This window comes from Vulpes vulpes, chromosome 8, assembly GCF_048418805.1.
Source record: "Vulpes vulpes isolate BD-2025 chromosome 8, VulVul3, whole genome shotgun sequence".
Lineage (NCBI taxonomy): Eukaryota > Metazoa > Chordata > Mammalia > Carnivora > Canidae > Vulpes > Vulpes vulpes.
In genome coordinates this window covers 31,658,343-31,680,531 of record NC_132787.1, presented here as the reverse complement: position 1 = coordinate 31,680,531, position 22,189 = coordinate 31,658,343, and the positions used below count along the sequence as shown (strand labels likewise).

General features: G+C 35.0%; 1 protein-coding gene across 4 annotated transcripts in view; it reads left to right on the top strand.

Annotated features, from left to right (window-relative positions):
- Window positions 1-5,271: 5,271 nt before the first annotated feature.
- The window catches only part of ATF7IP (activating transcription factor 7 interacting protein), a 110,862-nt gene continuing 93,944 nt past the window's right edge, over window positions 5,272-22,189 (top strand). The window contains exon 1 of one of the 4 annotated variants that reach the window (XM_025995186.2): window positions 5,272-5,659. The gene's annotated coding sequence lies outside the window, so the exon portion shown is untranslated. The remainder of the gene's footprint in view (window positions 5,660-22,189) is intronic. The other 3 variants (XM_072765976.1, XM_072765978.1, XM_072765970.1) reach the window with 3 other exon arrangements.

Sequence of the window (22,189 nt, the reverse complement as noted above, 5' to 3'; positions counted from 1 at the left end):
AAATGAAATCATTTATAGTTCTAGAACTCACTGTAACTTAGCTGCTAATTTAAAAATTGAATATCATGTTTCATGTATATACATCAACATCTACATGATAGTATACAAATATAAGATTAATATGGATTACTTGATATTTCAAAAAGTTTTTCAGAAGCTAAGTATAAATGTTGGGAATATTGCCCTAAGTTCTGAGTACCTACAGAATCAAAAACTGTAACATGAAAAAAAAAACAAGAAAATGGAGGCTTGACACTACTGGCAAATGACTGTTAAGGAAAAGGAAAAATTGATTGAATCTCTACTAACAGAGGAAGGATCTGAAGAATTAATTTAAAAAAATTATCTTGCTGCTCAAATCTTTACATACTCTGAAGTTGTGTGTGTATCTCAATCCACTGACCTCCATAGTATTCTGATATTTGCCTTTTGTTTTGAGGACACAGAGCAAAAAATATGGAGAAGCATTCCCCTGAGAACTTTAGTTATACTAGGAGAGCATATGGCTTTTGTTTTTTGTTTTTTTAAAAAGATTTATTTATTTATTTAAAGATTTATTTGTTTATTTATTTATCAGAAATAGAAAGAGAGAGAGGGAGAGTAAAGCTGGAGGAGTGGTAGGCAGAAGGAGAAGCAGGCTCCCTGTTGAGCAGGGAGCCCGATGCATGACTGGATCCCAAGACCCTGGGATCAAGACCTGAGCCACAGGCAGATGCTTAACTGACTGAGCTACCCAGGCATCCCAGGAAAGCAGATGTTTTAAGGTCACAGTTATCAGTATGATATTGCTGAGTATCAGATTCTGAGTGACAAAGGCATCCGTATGTTCTTATAAATCTGTGTGTATGTTTATGATATATAGGGGCCCTCTAAAATATGGGGGTCAGAAAAGTGGATATAACTGTAGTACTGGTTCTATCTGTTTTATTAAGTGCAAATTAATTATTTTCTAATGGAACCCATTTCATTCATTTAGATCGCCTATATACCTTGGAAAATGGTTTAGATACCCCTTTCCTTTTCTGATGACTTCTTGTATTAATTTTCCATTGCCAAAAAACAAATTACCACAGATTTAGTAATGTAAAGAAATATGTATTATCTTGGTTTCTATGGGTCAGGATTTTGGGTATAACTTTGATGGATCTTCTGCTCATAGTCTTGCAAGGCAAAATCAAGGTATTATTTGAGCTATATTTTCATCTGAGTGCTTAGCTGGTAAAGAACCTGTTTTCAAGCTCATTTGGTTTATTTATAGAGTTTATTTCCTTATGGCTGTATGATTGAGGGTTCTGGCTTTTTGATTCTGTTGGCTGAAGCCCACTCTCAGGCTACTCACAGGTTCTGGCTAACTTTCTGTGTTGGTTTCTTGAACATAGTTGCTTACTGCATCAAGCCAGCAAAAAGAAACTCTTTGCAGGGAAGGCCCACCTCCTTTTAAAAGACTATTTCCAGATTAAGTCAGTTCTATCCGTGATAATCTCCCTTTTGGTTGGTTAACTCAAAATCAATTTATTTATTTATTTATTTATTTTTTTAAAGATTTTATTTATTCATGAAAGACACACAGAAAGAGAGAGAGAGAGAGAGAGAGAGAGAGAGAGAGGCAAAGACACGGCCAGAGGGAGAAACAGGCTCCACACAAGGAGCCTGACATGGGACTTGATCCTGGGACTCCAGGATCACACCCTGGGCCCAAGGCAGGCGCTAAACTGCTGAGCCACCCAGGGATTCCCAACTCAAAATCAATTTATTTGAGATGTTAATTACATCTGCAAAATTCATGCATCTTTGCCATACGCTAGTATTGGTTAGAAGTCAGTCATGGGTTCTGCCCATACTTAAGGGGAGAGGATTGTGAACAAAAAGGGTGGAGATTATCTTAGAATCCTGTTTCCCACATTTTCTATTTCCAAAAGTTGCTTTCTGAGTTTTACTAGGGTTTTCTACTTGACACTTCAGTAAACTCTGCAAATGGGAGGACGATAATAAAAATTATCAGGTTAATTCATATTTCTTCTTAATGGTAGTGTAGAATGTGCAGATAGAAACTGCTCAAGCTTAGCTATGTCTGCACTTTTACCATTCTGAAAAGTACTACTACTACTACTGTTACTATTACCACTACCATAATTAATATTAGCTGACCACTTATTGAGATATTACTATACATTCAGTATTGCTTGAAGTGTTTTACCAGAATTTAATCTTCAGAAAAACCTTAGCTGACAGAGGCTATTTTTTGTCATCCCCATTTCATATTTCAGGAACCATTTGTATAGAGAAGTTTAGAATGTGCAGCAATAAAGAAGTAGAGACATTCCAATTCAGGTAGTAAGCTTTCAAAGCTAATTTTTGTAATCACTACATTAGGTGGTCTCATTTTGTAGTACTTAGAAACTTCAGTTTTCCTCTTTAGTTGTTCATTTTTCAAGTTTATGCTGTTTTTCAAACGTTCTATTTTCCTTGTTCAATTGCTCAATTTTCGTGTTTTTAAAAAATTTTTGATTATCTTAGTTTTTTCTGCTTTTGGATTTTTTTGTGTGAGAAGTTCTGTGATTGAGGTTTACTACAGCATTTGTATGTGTGTTTAAACTTTATTTTTACTACAGCATTTTTAAAAGAAGAATATTCAGTCTGTTTGTATAAATAAGGCCAAAATGACAGATAAAATATGGAAATCCTTTAGTTCTGATTATAAGTAGCTGCCCCACCTCTGAATATTCCTCTTACCATCCAGTCTGCTTAGGTCCCCAGCTGAAGAACTCTTAGACCTCTTTATAATCCTACAATTTAAGGATTAACATCTGACAAAGTAGAAGGTCTTCAAGTTTACATCCATTCTGATTGGCCAGTGTCTAGTGCCATAGGAAATGAGAAGTATTTTGCATTTCTGTTTTGCCTAACTTGAATATTATTCTGACAGCCACTTTAAGCTCTTCATTATGAGTCGGGTCAAGTATCACACTTAATACAAGAAACCAGGAAGAAATTTTCCCTGTTTTCTATGCGGAAGATTTAGGTCCTCTTGTTCTGTACTTCTTTTTTTTAAAATTTAATTTAATTTAATTTAATTTTTAAGATTTAGTTATTTATTTATTCATGAGAAATAGAGAGAGAGAGAGAGAAAGGCAGGCTCCATGCAGGGAGCCTGACACGGGACTCGATCTTGGGACTTCAGGATCACACCCTGGGCCAAAGGCAGGTGCCAAACCACTGAGCCACCCAGGGATCCCCTCTGTACTTCTTTTATACTTAGCATTCTATTTAGCATTAACCTTATGATAGTAATAATTTTATAATGTTTATTTGCATATATGTCTCTTACCCTATTAGAGGCAGTGTCATTTCCTCTGATCATTTTCAGTGCCTAGAACAGTGTTTGAGCATAATAAATACTGAACCTGTTGAATGAAATAATCAATTATTGTTTAGATCAACCAGCAAGTGGAGTAGCTGAAGAAACTATAAATATGTGGTTGAGTATATCTGGGGAGATTCAACTACAATAAAACTGTCTAGTTAGAGTTTTAGGAAGGCAAATCTAGAATATGAGCATATCTATGAAAATTGATCAATTCATGAGTCAATGCTGAATTATTTTTTCCTTTATCATTAATCTAAACAATTGAGAGTGAACTATTGTAAACATGATTCTTTATTGTTCATAGAAAACATACAGGGAACCCTGGGTGGCTCAGTGGTTTAGTGCCTGCCTTTGGCCCAGGGTGTGATCCTGGAGTCCTGGAATCGAGTCCCACATCCAGCTCCCTGCCTGGAGTCTGCTTCTCCCTCTGCCTGTGTCTCTGTCTCTCTCTCTGTCTTTCATGAATATATAAATAAAATCTTAAAAAAAAAAACATACAAAGAGAAACCTGATGGGCTATTATTCCAATCTTATGATTTTAGAGTGAAGCTCTTAATATTGATATTAATATTTACAATATGTTGAGTATTTTATAATTGAGCAACTATGTACTAAATAATTTGTTATAATTGAACCTCTATAATTTTTTTTGAACAATCATATATTATATTCTGTGTTAAGTTCTTTACAAAGGCTAGCAATAAAGGAATGCAAATCTAATTGTGTTATTTTCTGACTTATTACCTTTTCAGTGATCCCTCATTGCTCTACAATAAAATTCAGCTTTTACACAAAAAAATCTTTTAAATCAGTTCTCATGTAGAGGTCAGCTTTTCTAGGAAGGCATTATTGATTCTCCAAGTCTGGATTAGGTGATTCTCCTAAATCCACTCAGTGTTTCAACTAAGTAGAAAGATCCAAATCATAAAAATAAGTATTAACCATCCTCCACTAATTTCTTATGACTTACAAAAATTTCTTGTTTACTTTTCTGTATCTTATAGTATAGAATTTTTTTTTTTTTTTTTTTTTTAGGTCAGGCCCCTAATATAGTTCTAGAATAATGACTGCTAAATAAAAACCGAATGAATAGATACATTTAAGGGAAAATCACATTAAAAAACAAGATAACCGGGCAGCCCCGGTGGCCTAGCGGTTTAGTCCCTGCCTTCGGCCCAGGGCATGATCCTGGGGACCCGGGATTGAGTCTCACGTCAGGCTCCCTGCATTGAGCCCGCTTCTCCCTCTGCCTATGTCTCTGCCTCTCTCTCTCTGTGTCTGTCGTGAATAAATAAATAAAATCTTAAAAAAAATAAAAGAGAGAGAGATAACCAAAGCTTACGGTCTATTTTTTACGCTCTCGTTGCTCTGGAAAACACCTTTACCTTTTTCCTGTCACTGAGCTCTCTTCACCGATTTGAATCACAGGCATGATCACCATCTTAGAGATGACAAAACTGTGTTAACACAAGTGTTCCAAGAAACAGGCAAGAAGGCAGGAGTACTTGGGTGAGCCCAGATCGCCCCACAAACTGAGTAGCACCTTCTCCACTCCATCCCATGACCTTTACTGAGGACTGGCTCCCAATATAAAACTGAATAGCAAGGGATGCAACTTCTGGTGGAAGGGTAGGATTATTGCAAGTGCTAGCTCTGGCACAAAACTGAAAGAAAAGATGTGTTTTCGCCTTTCTCTCATTATTTACAGTTTAAAGTATACTTTGTGAATTTTTAATGTAAATGATGAACAAATACACCCCAGGCTTTTTGGAAAATCTTTCTCTCAGTTCTTTAACTCTCACCTACCTATTTCCTTGATTTCCTTCCTTCTTTCCTAAGGCTCATAGAGGGCGCTCACAAAGTGCTACTCACTGGTTGAGCGAAGCTCCACTCAAAACACACCTCACACTGCAACTGAAAGGCGCAGCGCCACCACCTCAGACTTCCTTCTCCTTTCCAAGGCAGGAGGCGTGGCCAATTCCCCTCATTCAAATAAAAAACCAGGAGATTTGCATAGGGAACGGCTTATCCTTGAGCCTATTGGCTGTTAGCACCGTGGGCGTGGCCAATATTACGACCGCGGAGCCCCGCCTACATTAATTTGCATAACGGCCCCGACGCGTGCAAGGGAGAAGCGGGTTTGTTTTTGAATCTGCGGAGGCGGCGGCGGCGGCAGCGGCGGCGCGGCGACTGAAGCGCGCGGTACTGAAGCGGCCGCGTTGAGGACGGTTGCGCGGAACGGCTCTGTAGGAAGGAACTTGGTTCCCCCTCCCTCATCTCCCGCCCCGGAAGGTATATGTGACTCCTCGGGGCTGTTATAACCACATTTTCTTAAATTACTATTGTATTTATGAAGAGTCAAGACCGCATTATGGCGGCTGCGGGAGTTGTGTGTGCGCCTGCGCGGTTGCGGAGCTGCGGGCGGGCGCTGCATGGGAGCACGTGATCTTGCGGGGTCGGGCTCTAGCTGCAGTTGTGCAGCTGGCGGGGCGGTGGCTGCGCAAGCGCAATATTCATTTTCGAGATCTAATGTTCTTGTTGGACGCCATTTGGGTTCTAGATTTAATTTTCCTCATTCTTGAGGAGTTTCATTTTCTTATCCTCCTATTCTCACATTTTTCAGGGAAAACGTTTGTCTTGTGTTGGTCTCTTCTACTGACCCCAAACTCTTTCTATATTTTTCCGTTTCTCTGAGAAGCTGTGACCTTAACTTTCTGTAAAAATGATTGTCACTTGTGGTTCTCGATTATAATTTCACTTTTAGGATATTGCTGGGTTCAAGTTTCTATTTAGGGAGACGAAGATCAGCACCTAGTGGTGGTCTCAGGGGAAGTACATTTAATTGAACTACATGTTTGCAAATAACATTTTTAACCCTATTTTTACCAGTTCTGTTATCAGGGAATTTTACAAAATAGAAACAATTTGACTTTTGGAAATATGAGGGGACAGGGGCAATGGAAAGATCTGAATACTGTTGTTTAGAAAGAAATCTCAATCCAAGTCTTGATTTTAACAGTTTGTGTGCTTCTGATCATACTTGTATTTGAGTTTTAGATTTTTTTTCAGTCTCTGATCACTTGTCCTTTACTGTTTCAGTTTGATCATTTTTGCTCTTCCGACTTTTAAGGTTAAGTCATTTTTTTTTTAGCATTTTATTTGTTATGATATGTGAAATAAAAATTGGTAAGTGTTTCTTATAAAGAATTCTGCAAAGAACTAACTAAACTGAGGCCTTTATGAGGAAATAGAGGCAACCATCAATGAAAAAAAATCAGTTGATTCTTTAAAAAAAAAAATGTCCCATCTACATGTGTGTGAGTTACAGTTGTGTTTGATTTCTTAAAATTGTGTTCCTAGTTTTCGTTTTTCAAAGGAGGTAGTTGTAAGCATGCTGCTGATTATTTTAGTTTACAATGATTGTGTCACTATATTTAAATCTTATATAACACCCCTAGGAGAGGTGTTATACAATTTGATAAAATTCTATCATTGTGCAAATTGTTTCTTACCAAACTAAAAACTTGTAACTGCTTTTCATGAACTTCACCTGTGGTTTGTGTGTACAATAATTGGTTTCTTGGTTATTATATAAAACTAATTTTAAATCAGTCATCTGTCAAATGAAGAAGTGGCTAGTGCTTTATAATGGTTGGTTAGGGACGTTTTTCTTGCCCACAGCAAGTACCGTTTAGTGCTAAGTAGATGTAATTGAAAGGAATAGTTTTGGTTGGTGGATTTTTAAAAAGTGACGTCACAGGTGAGAGTGAATGGGGTGATAGGAAAGGTAATTCTTTTTTCCTCAACAGGAAATTCGCCGTTCATATAATTCCTGGACCTCTGGACTCTTCTACACAGAAATATATTTAGAGGGCAGTTGTGTAATCTCCTCCCCTTTTATATTTCTGGGGCGATTACCCAGCACACCCCTCCCCCACCTCCTGGGACATTATTTCACATGTTGAGAGTGGAAAATATGTTGTATTTTCTGTCTCTGTGTATATTAATATACATACTTAGGTTAAAAAAAGTGAAATATTTTGGTTTGTATATTTAAGCTTATGTTTTTATTTGAATATTCAAATGATTGCCTCTTAGGTTAATGCTGAAGATTGTAAGAGGTACTTGAAAACACTGAGGAACATAATGTATAATGTAAATATTAGATAATTTTGCTGTATGTTAGAAAGGCAACTACTATAAACTTAAAACTAAGACTAATGAATTGTCTGTCCACCGTTTGCTATTATTCTTTCAATAACAAGCATGTTTTGCAATTTTAGTTTGGTAGTTATGATGCCACAAATTTTGGCACATATGCAACACATATAATATTAAGACTAGATTACTTAAGGAATGAATACTAAGTTACTGGGGTAATTTAAAACCTTTTTAGTTTTGTAGATTTTAAACATCACAAAATGTAGTTTAGACAAAAAATTTTGATAATTAAGCCGCAAACCATTTTAAAATTGCCTTTTTTCTTTAAACTATGATTTGAGGGGCAGCCCGGGTGGCTCAGTGGTTTAGAGTCTGCCTTTGGCCCAGGGCGTGATCCTGGAGTCCCAGGATCGAGTCCCACGTCAGTCTCCCTGCATGGAGCCTGCTTCTCCCTCTGCCTGTGTCTCTGCCCCTCTCTCTCTCTCTCTCTCTCTCTCTCTCTGTGTCTCTCATGAATAAATAAATGAAATCTTAAAAAAACTATGATTTGAATATGTGATACATATATTTAAATACCTTTTTTTACTTAGAGCAGATTTGAAAAGTGTTCAGAATTAGCAGCATTTAGAAAAAAAACCTAAATGTTTTGGTGATTTTAAAAAAATTTTTCTATGGTTGATCTGTTGACCAATAAGTATTGATTGTTCAATAAATATTGATCAGTTAGTTTTTCGCTTGGGCCATAATTTCAGTCCTGTTTCTTTAGTATTACACTGTGGACATTTTCCTATATCCTTATTCTTATAAAAATACTCTAACGCTTTTTAAATGTATAATATTCTTTTAAAAATATTCTTTAATGGTTACATAATATTATGTTGTAAAAATATCCCAAATCATCAAATATTCTTCAAATGTTTTTAAATGGCTGCATAATATTGTTATTTCTAATAAGAATATAGTTTGACCTACTAAACATTTCTTTTATTGACCATTTGTTTGTTGCCCATTTTTTTGTTCTAAATAATGCTACGGTGAACATCCTTGCGCATGAGTCATGAACTGCATCTCAAGATATTTCTTTGAAATTACTGCTTCAAAAGGCTTTGAAATTATTTTAAAATAATTTACAAAATTAATAAAAATTTAGTTTTTTTGAAAAGCATTTCCCATACCACTATCAATTTGGTGGCTGAAAAATAGTAGCTCATAACTTTTTTTTCTTTTTGATAACTAGTGAAGTTGAACTTTTTAATGTCTATATATGCAATTTTGTGCATTAGCTCATTTTTGTGAATTAGCTGTGTGAGGCTTTTTGATGTATTTTTCTGTGGTGGATGTTAACATTTTTCTTATTGGTACAGCTGTTTATAGATACAGCCCTTTGCTTTTCATATTTTTGGTAGCTTTTTAAAAGTTTATTGCTACTAAAATTGCTTATGGTTTTATATATTCAGAAGTTTCCCATTTTATGTAGCATAATGCATTATTTTTTCTCATTTGTGATTTCTTCTAAAACTTATTTGCTTAGAAAATATGACTTTTTCTGAGATGAACTAAATATTCACCTGTTTTATTTTTTCTACGTATTATAATGATCTTTAAAAATATGTGTTTTAATCTGTATATGGGGTTTATTTTGCCATATTGTATGAAGATGCGTTGCTAGTTTCCAGTTTTTCCAAATACCTGGTTTTCTTAGAATTTTATGTTGGGGATCTTTTTTCCTACTGGAGTTGCTAATTTTGATTATCAGTTAGTAGATTTGAGCTATAATTTTGGTTCCTCTACTAGGGATATTTAACCTGGGATCCATTGGCCTCAGGAGTTTCTATAGATAGGCTTTAAGAGCCTTCTTTGTTAGATCCTTCCATGGATTTCTTGACATATACAACTTTATGTGATTGTGCATATGTCATTTTTCTGGGGAGAGAGTTACAGTTTTCATCAACTTTTGACAAGAATATGTAATATAAAACTTAGAAGCAAGATAATAAGCACTGTATTTGGGCCTTATTCATATAGCAGTAGTGCATTGTTTCATTTGCTGTAGTGCTCTAGACTATATACATATATGGAGAGGCGAGGTGCATAATTCCTTTTCACAATTTGTTAACTAGCCTTCCCTTGTTCTTGCAGATAAACTTTAGATTAATTTGGTTAAGTTTTTAAAAAGTCAGTTATTTGAAGTTTTGTTTAGAATTGCATTAAATCAAAATTGGGATAAGTTTACATCTTTATACTGTTTTTTATTTGTTTGTTTTACTCACGAATAGAATACGCTTTCTGCAGATTCCATAAAATGTCCTTTTTAAAGGAAGAGTGGGAGAATTTGCGATACCTGTTACTTTTCATTAAAGTGTTATTTTTACTTGTTTCCTAGTGCTGATATAATGTTAATAGGGATAAGTTGTTATAGGGTATAAGACTGCATTTCTATTTTTAATCTGCCTTAGGACATGGTGATATGAAAATAGTGCAAATATGAAGCTAGAAGTGGGAAAATATGTTGGCAAGTTAAAGTGTTCTACAATATTTGAAACCAAAATTTTTCTTTAACGTAGGTTTCTTTTTGTTGTTGTTTTGTTTTTTTTAATGGAAGAATGTTAAAAAGTTCTCTAAGTCATTTTTCTGACCTGGATGGAGCCTAGTGCTATAATAAAGTTTAAAAAGTTTTTATTTTTAGTCTCTGGTTTCATGTTTATTTTTAGTCTCATAAGGATATTTTCCTAATTGTTAGTATATATTCATTGTCTATTAAATCTATTCTTTGTGCCAATTGACTTCATGAAAATAAATCTAGGAAATAGGTAGAAATCTGTTGTTAAGGTATTATTGGCTTTTATGAAACTTTTTATTTTTTTAAATGAAACTTTTGAAATGAAGAATTCCCATCTTTGGGTCTTTTTCAAGCAAAACCATTCATAAAAAATTTGCATATTTTTTTTATGTGACCTTTGCTCTTGAATCCTTTTTCTAGTTATGACAATTTATGATACTTAGTTTTTCAGACTATAGTAGATGAGAAATCGCAAAATTGGGACAGGAGAAGTGTTACTAGAGAAACACAAATGGATAGGAGCTGGAAGTGATGGCTAGCATCTTGATAGTGAAGAGGGGTCAGATTTCAAGTTTTAGAAACAAGAATTTAAAAACCGTTTTAAGGTCATATAGTTTGGGAATTAATATTCCTAGAGCTGAGTCAGTATTTATAGCATGTTCAGCATGGTAATTGATGATCTTATTAGTGATTCTGGATCATAGAGAATATTTAACTTGTTCAGGAAGGCAAAGAAGTGTATGATTTAGTTTAGAAAGGCTTATGTTGTAATTTTTAAGTTTTGAGGTATATGGAAAATTCATACATGGGCATATGTACTTTCTCAAGGGAGTCCCATGTGGGCTGTATTGTGGATAAAAGTTAGGTGATATTTTAACATAATGTAAATGATAGAGGGTAAAAAAGCGATAGTCTCTGTAGCTTCCCTAGGGCATCTAGAAATTATCTGTCCATTAGTGGAATTTCTCTTTTGAAATTCTTGCCCATTTGACTTTATTCTGTTCTTTACAGAGCCCAAGACTTTAAAAATGATTTTGCACTGTTCTTTCTCAGATTGTCCTGAAATCCAGAGCAAATAAGTGGTTTATCCTGTCCTTTTAGCTTATTTAAAATAGAAAAGCAAATTCCAAAAAATTAAGCTTTGTTTATATATGCTTCAAGTTACATGGTGGAGACCCATTTTGTGTTGGAGACAGTATGAGAGCTGGGCAGCATTTTCATTTTTTTTAATGCCTGAAAAATGAGAATACCAGGGTACTAGTGCTTGTTTGTACAATGTGAATGTCTTCAGTTTTGAATTTTAATCATTTGCATTTTTGAGTTTTAAGAGAATGATTCAGGCATCTTCTTGGCCACTTTCCAAAAAATGTGATAGGCCTAAGGGTACAGTTGACAGTACCTTGTGAGAGACCTTATAATTGGATCTCTGTAAACATGAAAGTCTGAGAAATGAAGATACCTATTAACTTTATCATGGAAAATATTCATGATTCATGTCTGCAGTTTTTCATCGCTCAGAATATTATAAAAATGTTTTATTATTTTTTTAATCTAATAACTAGGAATAACGAACTATATTCTTTTTAATTTAGGAGAGAGGGCCCCTTTATTTGATGTGAGGTAGTAGTGTAATAATGTCATACTATACAGTTCATTGTCCCTTTATTGTTTGTATAGCCTTGTGCTACTTTGGGGGAATTACTGTCTTGTGGGTACCTAGGAATTATTTGTCCAGTACTCTGTGGCATTTTTACATTCTAATGAGAAATTTGACTTGAATGTTAGAGTAGTGATTCTCAGAACTGACAGAGCTTTTAAAGGAATTCTCCTTGAGCCAGTAGTTCTCAAAGATAGTACCTTTCAATTTTGTAGAAAGGTACACCTAGAAGATGAGACTACAATCTGCCATTTTGAGAACCAGGAGAACCTTTGGTGAAACAGTCAATGATGTGACTACTTCAGCACATTCTCAACTAAGGTTTAGAAGTTTAATAGGAGTGTATCTGCCTTGTTACCCTTATTAGGTTAAGTGTCTTAAAAAGAAGTTGTAGTGAAAAATACCAAAGAGAAAAGAGGCTATTGTTGACATTTCCTTTTAGGTGGTAAATGTCAGGAGCTAATAAAGGCTTAACTGCTCTGTGAAAATACTACCATGTTTAAGGATGCTTAATGTTTATTTCTTTCCTATAATAAAACAGAAGGTTGTTTAGGGGGTGGCTTTGACTTAACATGGTTTCCAGGTCGAACATGACTACTCCACAGTTTCCACCAACCAGGGGCAAGAGAGAAAGGGCAGTGAGAGTGAGTACATACCTCATTCTTTTGAAAACATGATCTGGAAGTGGCATGTATTGCTTTGACTCATATTTTATGGGTGAGAGTTTAGTCATTGGAACATACTTAGTTGGGAAAGGAAGGCTGGTTAATATATCTAGCTGGACAGCCATGTGCTCAGCTAAAATTAAGGAATTTTATAAAAAGAAAGAAATGAGTGTTAGGGAGTAACTAGCCCTTTCTGCTATAAAAGAAGCTGGAAAAGTCTCTGAAAGTAGTTCATAATTCGATATTGAAAACTGGTTTTCTGTCTTTTTTTTTTTTTTTTTTTTTTTTTTAAAGAGACACACAGAAAGAATCAGGAGAGGGACAGAGGGTGAGGGAGAGTGAGAATTCTAATCAGGCTCCATGCCCAGTGTGGAGCCTGATGTGGCGCTTGATGTTATGTCCCTGAGATCATGACCTGAGCTAAAATCAAGAGTTAGATGCTTAGCTGACTGAGTTACCCAGCACTCCTCTATATCTTCCTTTGAAGTGGAATTTTGAGAGCTTTGGAGTCATGATTTGTGGTTGAGAGTCTAGCTGTTATTTATCTTATTTGGTGAAATACTTAGCCTTTCTGCTTGCCTTTGCAAACATATTAAATCATGTTTAGCTTTGCAAGATTGGAATTTTAATTTAATATTAAAATCTCAGTGTGATATTTTTGTTATTTATTCAGTAATATTTTTAAAAAAGATTTTATTTATTCATTAAAGACACAGAGAGAAAGGCAGAGACATAGGCAGAGGGAGAAGCAGGCTCTCTGCAGGGAGCCTGATGTGGGACTCAATCCCAGGACCTGGGATCACAGTCTGAGCCAAAGGCAGACATTTAATCACTGAGCCTCCCAAGTACCCCTCAGTGTTAATATTTAAAAAAAAAATTTTTTTTAAATTTATTTATGATAGTCACACAGAGAGAGAGAGAGAGAGAGGCAGAGACATAGGCAGAGGGAGAAGCAGGCTCCATGCACCAGGAGCCTGACGTGGGATTCGATCCCGGGTCTCCAGGATCGCGCCCTGGGCCAAAGGCAGGCGCTAAACCGCTGCGCCACCCAGGGATCCCAATATTTTTAAACTTTACCAGATAACTTGTTTATTTGAAAAGGATGAAAAACTGTGACTGAGGACTGCGGGTAGTGACAATTGTGAATGACAGTTGTTTGAACTACTTGTTTTAGTCTCAAAGTTGAGTTTATGTTTTAAAAGCTTTTTTAAAAAAATTTTTAAGTAATCTCTACACCCAATTTGGGGTTCAAACTCATGACCTTGACATCAAGAGTCTCATGCTAAACTGACTGAGCCAGCCAAGTGCCCCGAATTTATGTTTTTATTATTTTTTTCCAGATCCTATTTTTCTTCAGTAAAGTGTGAAATATACATCTTGAAGATGGAAAATGTGATTTTTGAGGATTTTGTAATTTACACAAGTAAAAAGATCGTGGTTGTAAATTCTTTGCACATAGATAAAGCTTACCTAATTAATAAATAATTAAAAACAGCTTTCTATGTAAGTAAAAAAAAACCCAGTAGATATTCATGTAAGGCCCAGAAAGTGAAGCTGTAATGGGGGAGATGAAGGAAATCTTAGGGGAGTTGTGTTTTAAGGGATGAATTAGAAAGCTGTTTTCAGTAAATGGGATAAATAGGGTTTTCAGAGTATCAGAAATGAGAAAGAAGGTAGTGTGTTAGGAGAACTCTGAATAGCTCCCTGGTATATGATATAAGATTTTTGATTTTTGTTAAGTAAGAGTCATTGCTGCCATGGTGCCTACATATTATAAATAATAAAGGATGTTGTTATTCTCAGTTGTAAGTTCTCTAATTTTGTTTTTTAAGATTATTTATTTATGAGACACACACACACACACACAGAGAGAGAGAGAGAGAGAGAGAAAGAGAGGCAGAGACATAGGCAGAGGCAGAAGCAGGCTCCATGCAGGGAGCTCGATGTGAGACTCGATCCCAGGACTCCAGATCATGCCCTGAGCAGAAGACAGACGCTCAACCAGTGAGCCACCCAGGCGTCCCATAATTTTTTTTTTTTAACTCTATTTTACTTCCTATCTTGTTTAAAGGCATTTATTCCTTTTGACTTCTGTGTTTATAGTTGTGTAGTGCTTCATGAGCTATCTGCAGTTAGGAATTATATCTTATTGATGTGGCTGACAAATGTCACATTTTAAAGAAAAATCCATTTAATTAGGAGTGATAAGGCCACTATTAAAAGTATAAGATTGCTTTCCATATTGCCTTAGTAGTCAATAAGTATTTTCTTATTGAAATACTAGAACCCTTTTGTTTTAGGTGGAGGTTCAAAAAAAGGGAAGTAAGATATACTAGTTCCTTTTTTTCATATAACTCATAATTATCCACTAATGTCAGGCTTTTTTTTTTTTTAATAATTGAACACATAATTTATTTAAGCACCCACTGGATAAATTGTCAAAAGATTTGACAGGCACTCTGCGTATGAAAAATTATAATTTGTGAGTCAAGTTTTAGCAAAAAATTCTTTGATCTCATTAAAAAAATTGAAGAAAACAAGGAGATACCATTGTTTACCATTTAGTAATTTCTAAGATATAACTCTTAAGGAGGTAATATATGCAAATTAATAAGGTTTTGGTGAGATGATGACATAATTATTTTGCATTTGAAGTTTGTGTAATTCCTTGTGTAATTCCTTCCTTTTTCACCAAACTTAAGTGATTTGAAAGTTGGAAGATGGCAGAAATGAAGAATGAAAAAGACAGAGGATTTTCCTAAAATCAGTAATATAGTGAAGTGGAAAGAACAGTTAATTTTATATTGGGATCAGGGCATTTAGAATTTCCCAGCTGTATTAACATAAAATGGTGGTATCACCTACCTGGTAGGGTGGTTGTGAGAGTTAAATGAGATTAGATATAAAAAATGGTTAGCGGTTTTTCCTGGCATATTTTTCTTTTCTGTTTTCAATCAACTGATGGATCAGTTAGGCATGAATATTTAAGAGGCAGCTAGGTGCAGCTATAAGGAGTCCTTCAATGCAGGAGCTATACAGAAAATGACAGTATTCTTGATTACTGGAACTGGAATTTAAATTCATTTAAAAAATAATTTAGAAAAGTAGTTTTATGATACCACTCACTAAAAGGGAAAAATAAGCATTTAAAAAAATAGTGTATTTGCAAAGGTTTGTGAAGGAATCTAGATTTAGGACTGTTTTATTTTAGAACGTATTTAACAAATAAAAGCCCTGGAAAATTACTAAGTTTACAGTAAGCTTCTTCGTGGTAAAAAGCAGTCATTTTCTCACATTATTTATATATCTTCAGAGTTCATTATTGCCAGAGTTAGAGATGAGATGATTTATTTTGAGGACGAAATCCACATAGGCCCTTTTAAAAATTAAATCTTTTTTTTTTTTTTTTTTTAATTTAAGGGTGCAAAGTGCTCTGTCCTGTTTTATTTACCATCCAGGTATGAAACTAGTGGATATGCTCGCTCAAAATTGTAGCAAAACAAAGTGTCAGTTTTCTCCCATAACCATTCCTGTGGCCAGATTCCTGCCCCTTAAGACACAAATTTGACCACATAAATTTGTTTAATGATCTTCTGATTTGTTTTTTTTTTGTTTTTTTTTTTTTGTTTTTTTTTTTGGATAATTTTCACAGGTCTAATGAGAAGTTGATTAATACAGACTTTCCTATTGTCTGGTTAGCAAAACTGCATACATTTAGCATGAGGTTTAAGAGTCTAGATATTTTGTAAAGTGTAGTAATTTATTTACTTGCTTAATTATGAGATCAGGAACCAAAGCTGTCTAATTTATCTCAGCGAATTTTCACTGCAGTATTTAAAACTAGGGTCTTATGGTTCTGAGGTTTCCATATTTTTCAATATTCTAGTCTATTGGGAAGTGATATTCTTTATTCCTATTAAACCTGGGAACCCAGAAATAGAGAAGACATACTAAATTAGTTTCTGGGAGGACTTACTAGGCATCATTTCTACATTTGAGGTGCAGTCCTTGTCCCCTATCATACGTAATTATAAGTTACCTTTTTTTATATGTTACATTTCTCTTGTAGTAGTCATGATTACCAATTTGTTTATCCAATTTTATCCTGATAGGAGGGAAACATTCTTTTTTTATTTTTATTTTTTTAGCAATAGTAGGTGCTTTATTTTATTTATTTTTTTAAATAAATTTATTTTTTTATTGGTGTTCAATTTACCAACATACAGAATAACACCCAGTGCTCATCCCGTCAAGTGCCCCCCTCAGTGCCCATCACCCATTTACCCCCACCCCTAGTTCGTTTCCCAGAGTTAGGAGTCCTTACATTCTGTCTCCCTTTCTGATATTTCCCACACATTTCTTCTCAGAGGGAAAGATTCTTATCTGGTTTATAAAAAGGTTAAAAAAAATCAGTTTAGATAAAGCCCAATTAATTAGTATTTTCCTACAGAATTGCTCTTTAATTGTTCTGGTGGCTTATTAATTATAACTAGTATTAAGATCTTTCATAGAATATTTTTCCCTTGGAATTTTGAGGATACCGAATCAAGATATTATTTAAATTATTACTTACACAAAGTATATTTTAAATTGAAGTTTAAAGATCGATTAAGAAGAAAATATTTTCTCTCTGTAACCATTAAAGATAAAATATTAACCATAGTTAAATCAGTTTATTTAATCCTAGGTAATTTTTGTTTTACCTATCTAGGGTTAAGTAATCTATTTATACAAAATGTCTTCACCGGACTAACAGAATCACAGAAATCCTTTCTGAATCAAGAATCCATTCTGTTGATAGAGTTATGACTGATGTTGATTCATGAAGGTAATGTCAACTTAAACCAGGAGGCATATCCCAGAGTCTCTTCTACCTATTGATAATATTGATAATAGTTAGGATGATTTGGTATAGTCCTTTACTAAGGATCTTTTGATGTTTATTTCAAGTAAATTAATATCTTCCCTCAGGTACATTGGCAGCAAGGGTTTGACTCTTTTTTTTTTTTGAGTCTTACTGTAGAGGCCTCATTGCCCTTTACATGTGGTACACTGCTTTGATCAGAATTTTACTTACCACGTAGGGAATTCCTTTATCCCTTGTCCATGTAGTACCTTTGTTTTCCACGTGTCATGCCTTTTTATTGATTTATTCTGTCATTAGGGGAAGGAGACCCTATTCTTTAGTAGCTTTTTGAGAAAGAGTAAATAGGAAGTATATTCTTTGAAATCAGGAGTGTGTGAAAATTGTCACTATATTTTTAGATACTTGATTGATAGTTTGGCTAGGTATAGAAATCTAGGTTGGAAAATACTTTTCTTTAGAATTTTAAAGACACTGTTTTATTATCTTCTTGCTTCAGTTTCTGCTGAGAAATCTGAAGCCATTCATGTTTCTGATTTTCCCCTCGCTGAAAGCTGTTAATCTGTTAATAGTCTCTAGTGTTTTGAAATTCCACTGTAATTCTTTGATGTGGATCTCTTTATCTTTGTTTGCTGGCATTCATCAGGCCCTTTCAGTTTGGCAACTCTTGTTTTTCAATTTTGGAACTTAGTCCTAAATGATTTCATTGTGATGCCTTATGCTATTTTATCATTCCAATGTGAATTTTTGGAGGGGTACTCCACTCTTAGATTTTTTTTTCCCTCCTGCTTACAACTTTGTCTTTTTGTTCAGTTAGATTTCTTCAACTTTATCATCTAGTTCTTCTGTTGAGTTTTTCATTTTTTTATATCATGTTCATAGTTTCTATTTTTGGTCCTTTCCTGTAGTATTCTATTTTTTTTTTTAAAGTAAACTCTATGCCCAATGTGGGTCTCGAACTCATGACCCTGAGATCAAGTCTCATGCTCTACTGACTGAATCATCCAGGTTCCCCTGGTATTCTATTCTTGACATATGATTGCAACATTTTTTTCTTATCTGTGGATATTAATTTTTCTTGAAGTTTTTTTCTTAAATAGTTTTCATGTTTTTTGTTTTAGTTTGTTTTTGGCCTCTGTCTTCCATGGTAGACTTTTCAGTTGTCTTTTTCTGCCTTGCCTGACTGTATTATATGTTGTGGAAGATTAAAAAGTTGATTAGAAGGGGCCTAGGCAGCTCAGTTGATTAAGCATCTGACTTGTGATTTCAGCTCAGGTCATGATCTCAGGGTCATGAGATCAAGCCCCACATGGGGCTCTGTGCTGTGTGTGGAGCCTGCTTAAGATACTTTCTCTCTCCTTCTGCAACCTCCCACCCCTACTTGCACATGTTCTCTCTCAAAAATTTTTTTTAAAGTTGATGGAAATACTTACATTTGTCAGCTTTTAATGTCTCTTCGGCTTATTTGGGTTGGCTTTGTTTGTTTGTTTATTTATTTATTTATTTATTTATTTATTTATTTATTTATTTTTTAAGGTTTTATTTGAGAGAGAGCACCCAAGAGAGAGCACAAGCAGCAGGAGCAGAGGGAGGAGGAAGAGACTCCCTGCTGAGCAGGGAGCCCAATGTGGGTTTGATCCCAGGACTCTGGGATCATGACCTGAGGCAAAGGCAGAAGTTTACATGACTGAGCCACCCAGGTGCTTCTGGGTTGACGGTCGTTTGAGAGCCCTAGACCTTAAGATCTTGTGTCTTGTGCTTTTCAGATACCCTCAGAAAATAGTTCTCCATTTTTATACATGAGGAATAAAGATTTGATTGCCAGCATTCTGAAAGATTAATGGAGAAAGAGGACTAGGGGTCTCTGCAGTAAGAACTCAGTCCCTTTCTCTTTGGTATGCTAATCATTTTTAACTATGGATGTTGTCTTTATATTTTTGCTAGGATTGTGGAGAGGAGGTATTTTGTGGAATGTGATAAGGATATGTAGTTTATCTTATTGATTCAAAAATAGCTTTCACTAGTATTCCCTTTTTTAGTCACACCATCTTTTTTGCTCTGCTCACCTCCGTTGGCCTAGTTCTTTTACTTGCTATGTCTTTTGAAGTTGCTGTCGTGTAACTTAAAATTGATTCCTGTCCCCAATGAAGCATGGAATATGATGTGTGGGGAAGTCCTAAGTTAGTTACCAGTGGTTCTGCTTATTTTCCAGCTCCCAAAATCATCTTAGCTATATTTTCTCTTTTACTTTTCTGCTCATTCTTGAGGATTTATGCTTTCAAAAAATACCTTTACAGTAGATTCGGTGAGAATTGAGGGAGTGAAATTATGTGTTTTCATTTCATTATCTTAACACTCTTTTAATGTTTGTTTTCTTTGGATGTGTAAGGCTGCTAATAATATGCAACTAAAGTGTATTAACTAAATAAAAGTAATTTTCTATATGTGAGAGTGATAGAATTTCTGTTTAGGTTCTGTGAATTTTTAATATTTTATATATGCAAAATATTGGGCTTAATCCCAAGACCCTGGAATTTTGACTTGAGCCAAAGGCAAATGCTTAACTGACTGAGCCGCTCAGCCACCCCTCCATCTTGGATTTTAAAGTACAGAGGTTGTTTTAGGCCAGTGCTAAAAACTTAATTGAGTCTTTAGCTATTTCTTCTTAGAAAGTAAGAGTTGAGATCTTAAAATGAATGTTCTTAAAGATATAGAATTTTCTGAGGTTTTTGCGGTAGAAATCAAAACACTGGGAATTAATTAGAACTCACCATCTATTGATCAAATAAATGCTGTGTTTTGTACTATGAAAATGAATGGAAGATGAATTAAGTTGTGATTTCTGTCCTTTACGGACTAATATATAAAAACACAAGTGAATGATAGATATGTGGTGAATATATTGATGGTATGCACAAAAGATCTTGAAAGCTAAATTACACTTGGTTTGGGGGAGTATAGTAAAGGGAAAGACAGAGTAAGGAAAATATTGTTACTCATGAGAGAATTTAGGTTGAGTCCGGAATATGATTTATCTGGTGAACTAGAATTGTTTCTTTGGGCTAGAGAGTGAAACATGTTGTTGACAGTGACCCCAGTTATCTGAATAACAGCCTAACATTTTCCTTTTCTAAACCATTTTCATAATGCATAGAAACAGAACCTGTGTGGGAAGAGATGGGTGAATGAAGCTCCATGGGCTTAGACTGAGTATAGTCTAGCATATATTGCAGCTCCTGACACTTTTGTGAAGTTACTTAATCTTTGAGTCTGTATTCTTCACTCATGAGTTGGAAATAATAACTACCTTGTAGATTAGTGTGAGAATCAATTGAAATAATGCATGTAAAACTTACCTGAAGGCTTGATATATATTAATGTATCTCTGTGCTCCTTTGTCCTCTAAGTGCTATGTGTAAAGTACACAATCAGTGTAGTTACTGTTTTCTCATGTGCCTTTGCATAATAGAGGAAACCTGGTAAATTACTCTAAGTTTATATAATAAAATGATTCCAGTGGCTGGAGGAGAATTGGTACAACGAGGGAAATTCTGCTTACTTTGAGATCTAGATTGGGTTAAAAGTAGTTCTTGGGGTGGCTCAGCAGTTTAGCACCTGCCTTCGGCCCAGGGCATGATCCTGGAGTCCCGGGATCAAGTCCCACATCAGGCTTCCTGCATGGAGTCTGCTTCTCCCTGTGCCTGTGTGTCTGCCTCTCTCTTTATTTCTGTGTCTCTCATGAAAAAATAAATAAAATTAAAAAAAAAAAAAGTAGTTCTTATAGCCAGTTAGTAGTAGCTAGCAGCTTAGTTTGCTCAGGAAAGTAGTCAGGATTTACATTGGAAAGGTATTTGAGGATATGGGAGGCTTGGGGTGCGGATGGGGGATTGGACAGGGTACATTTGAAGGTGTGTTACATAGTTTAAATTTTTGTAGAACAGACTTCCAAAAGAATCTCCTATTCTAAATATCAGAAGCTGCTCACTTGGCAGCTTTAAAAATTTTTGTTATTTGTCTTCCCACTAATCTTAATCCCATTTCAGTGCTACAGTAATGTCTATCTTGTTTGAATCTTCTGCAGTTTACCAATGTCTTGCTTTTAACAAATAGATTTGAGTGACCCTCAGAGTGATCTTCAAAAACAATTCTTTTTTGAAGAATTAATGTGGCTTGGTTAAGCATAATATATATATATATTTTAATCTAATGTAGTACTTAAGTCTTTACCATACATTATACAGTTTGCCCCTTGGAGAATATGTAAGGATCTTTTAAGAAGCTGAGTGAGTTAATTGAATTTAAAATAAAAAATGTTGAGTTACGTTTGTCTTATTTTTGAATTTTATTATGTTAAATTTTAAATATATACAGAAATAGAATGAAATAACTCCATGTGCCCATCACTCAGCTGGAACAGTTATCAATTTGTGCCAATCTCCTTTAAGCTGTATGCCTACCACTTTCCTATACCCTTAATGAATTTTAGTAAATATCTATATCATGTGATGGATAGACACAAGATCACATAGGGCAGCTAGATCTTAAGAAGGGTAAACCAAGGAAAAAAGGAGAAGGTAGATTTCTTAGATATGAGCTACCAAGCAAACAGTTCCTTTCTGTGATCTTGTCTTTCTCTTCTCTTGATGGGTAGGTTACTCCCAAGACCAGATATGTTGGGATCTCTCTCAAATTTGTCTTGTTAGTATACTCACTTTCATATTGGATTTTAGTCTACTGTTCTCCCTTTTTGGTTTTTATCCCCCGGGGTGTCTACATTCTTTGTTTTCCCCTCATATTAAAAGGTTGGGAGGTCTGGAGCAGGGAATGAAATTTAATTTGCCCTGGGACCAAACACTCACCTGGAGTTATCTTTGTGGCCATCTGGACTACAAAAGCGAAGAAATTATTTTATCTT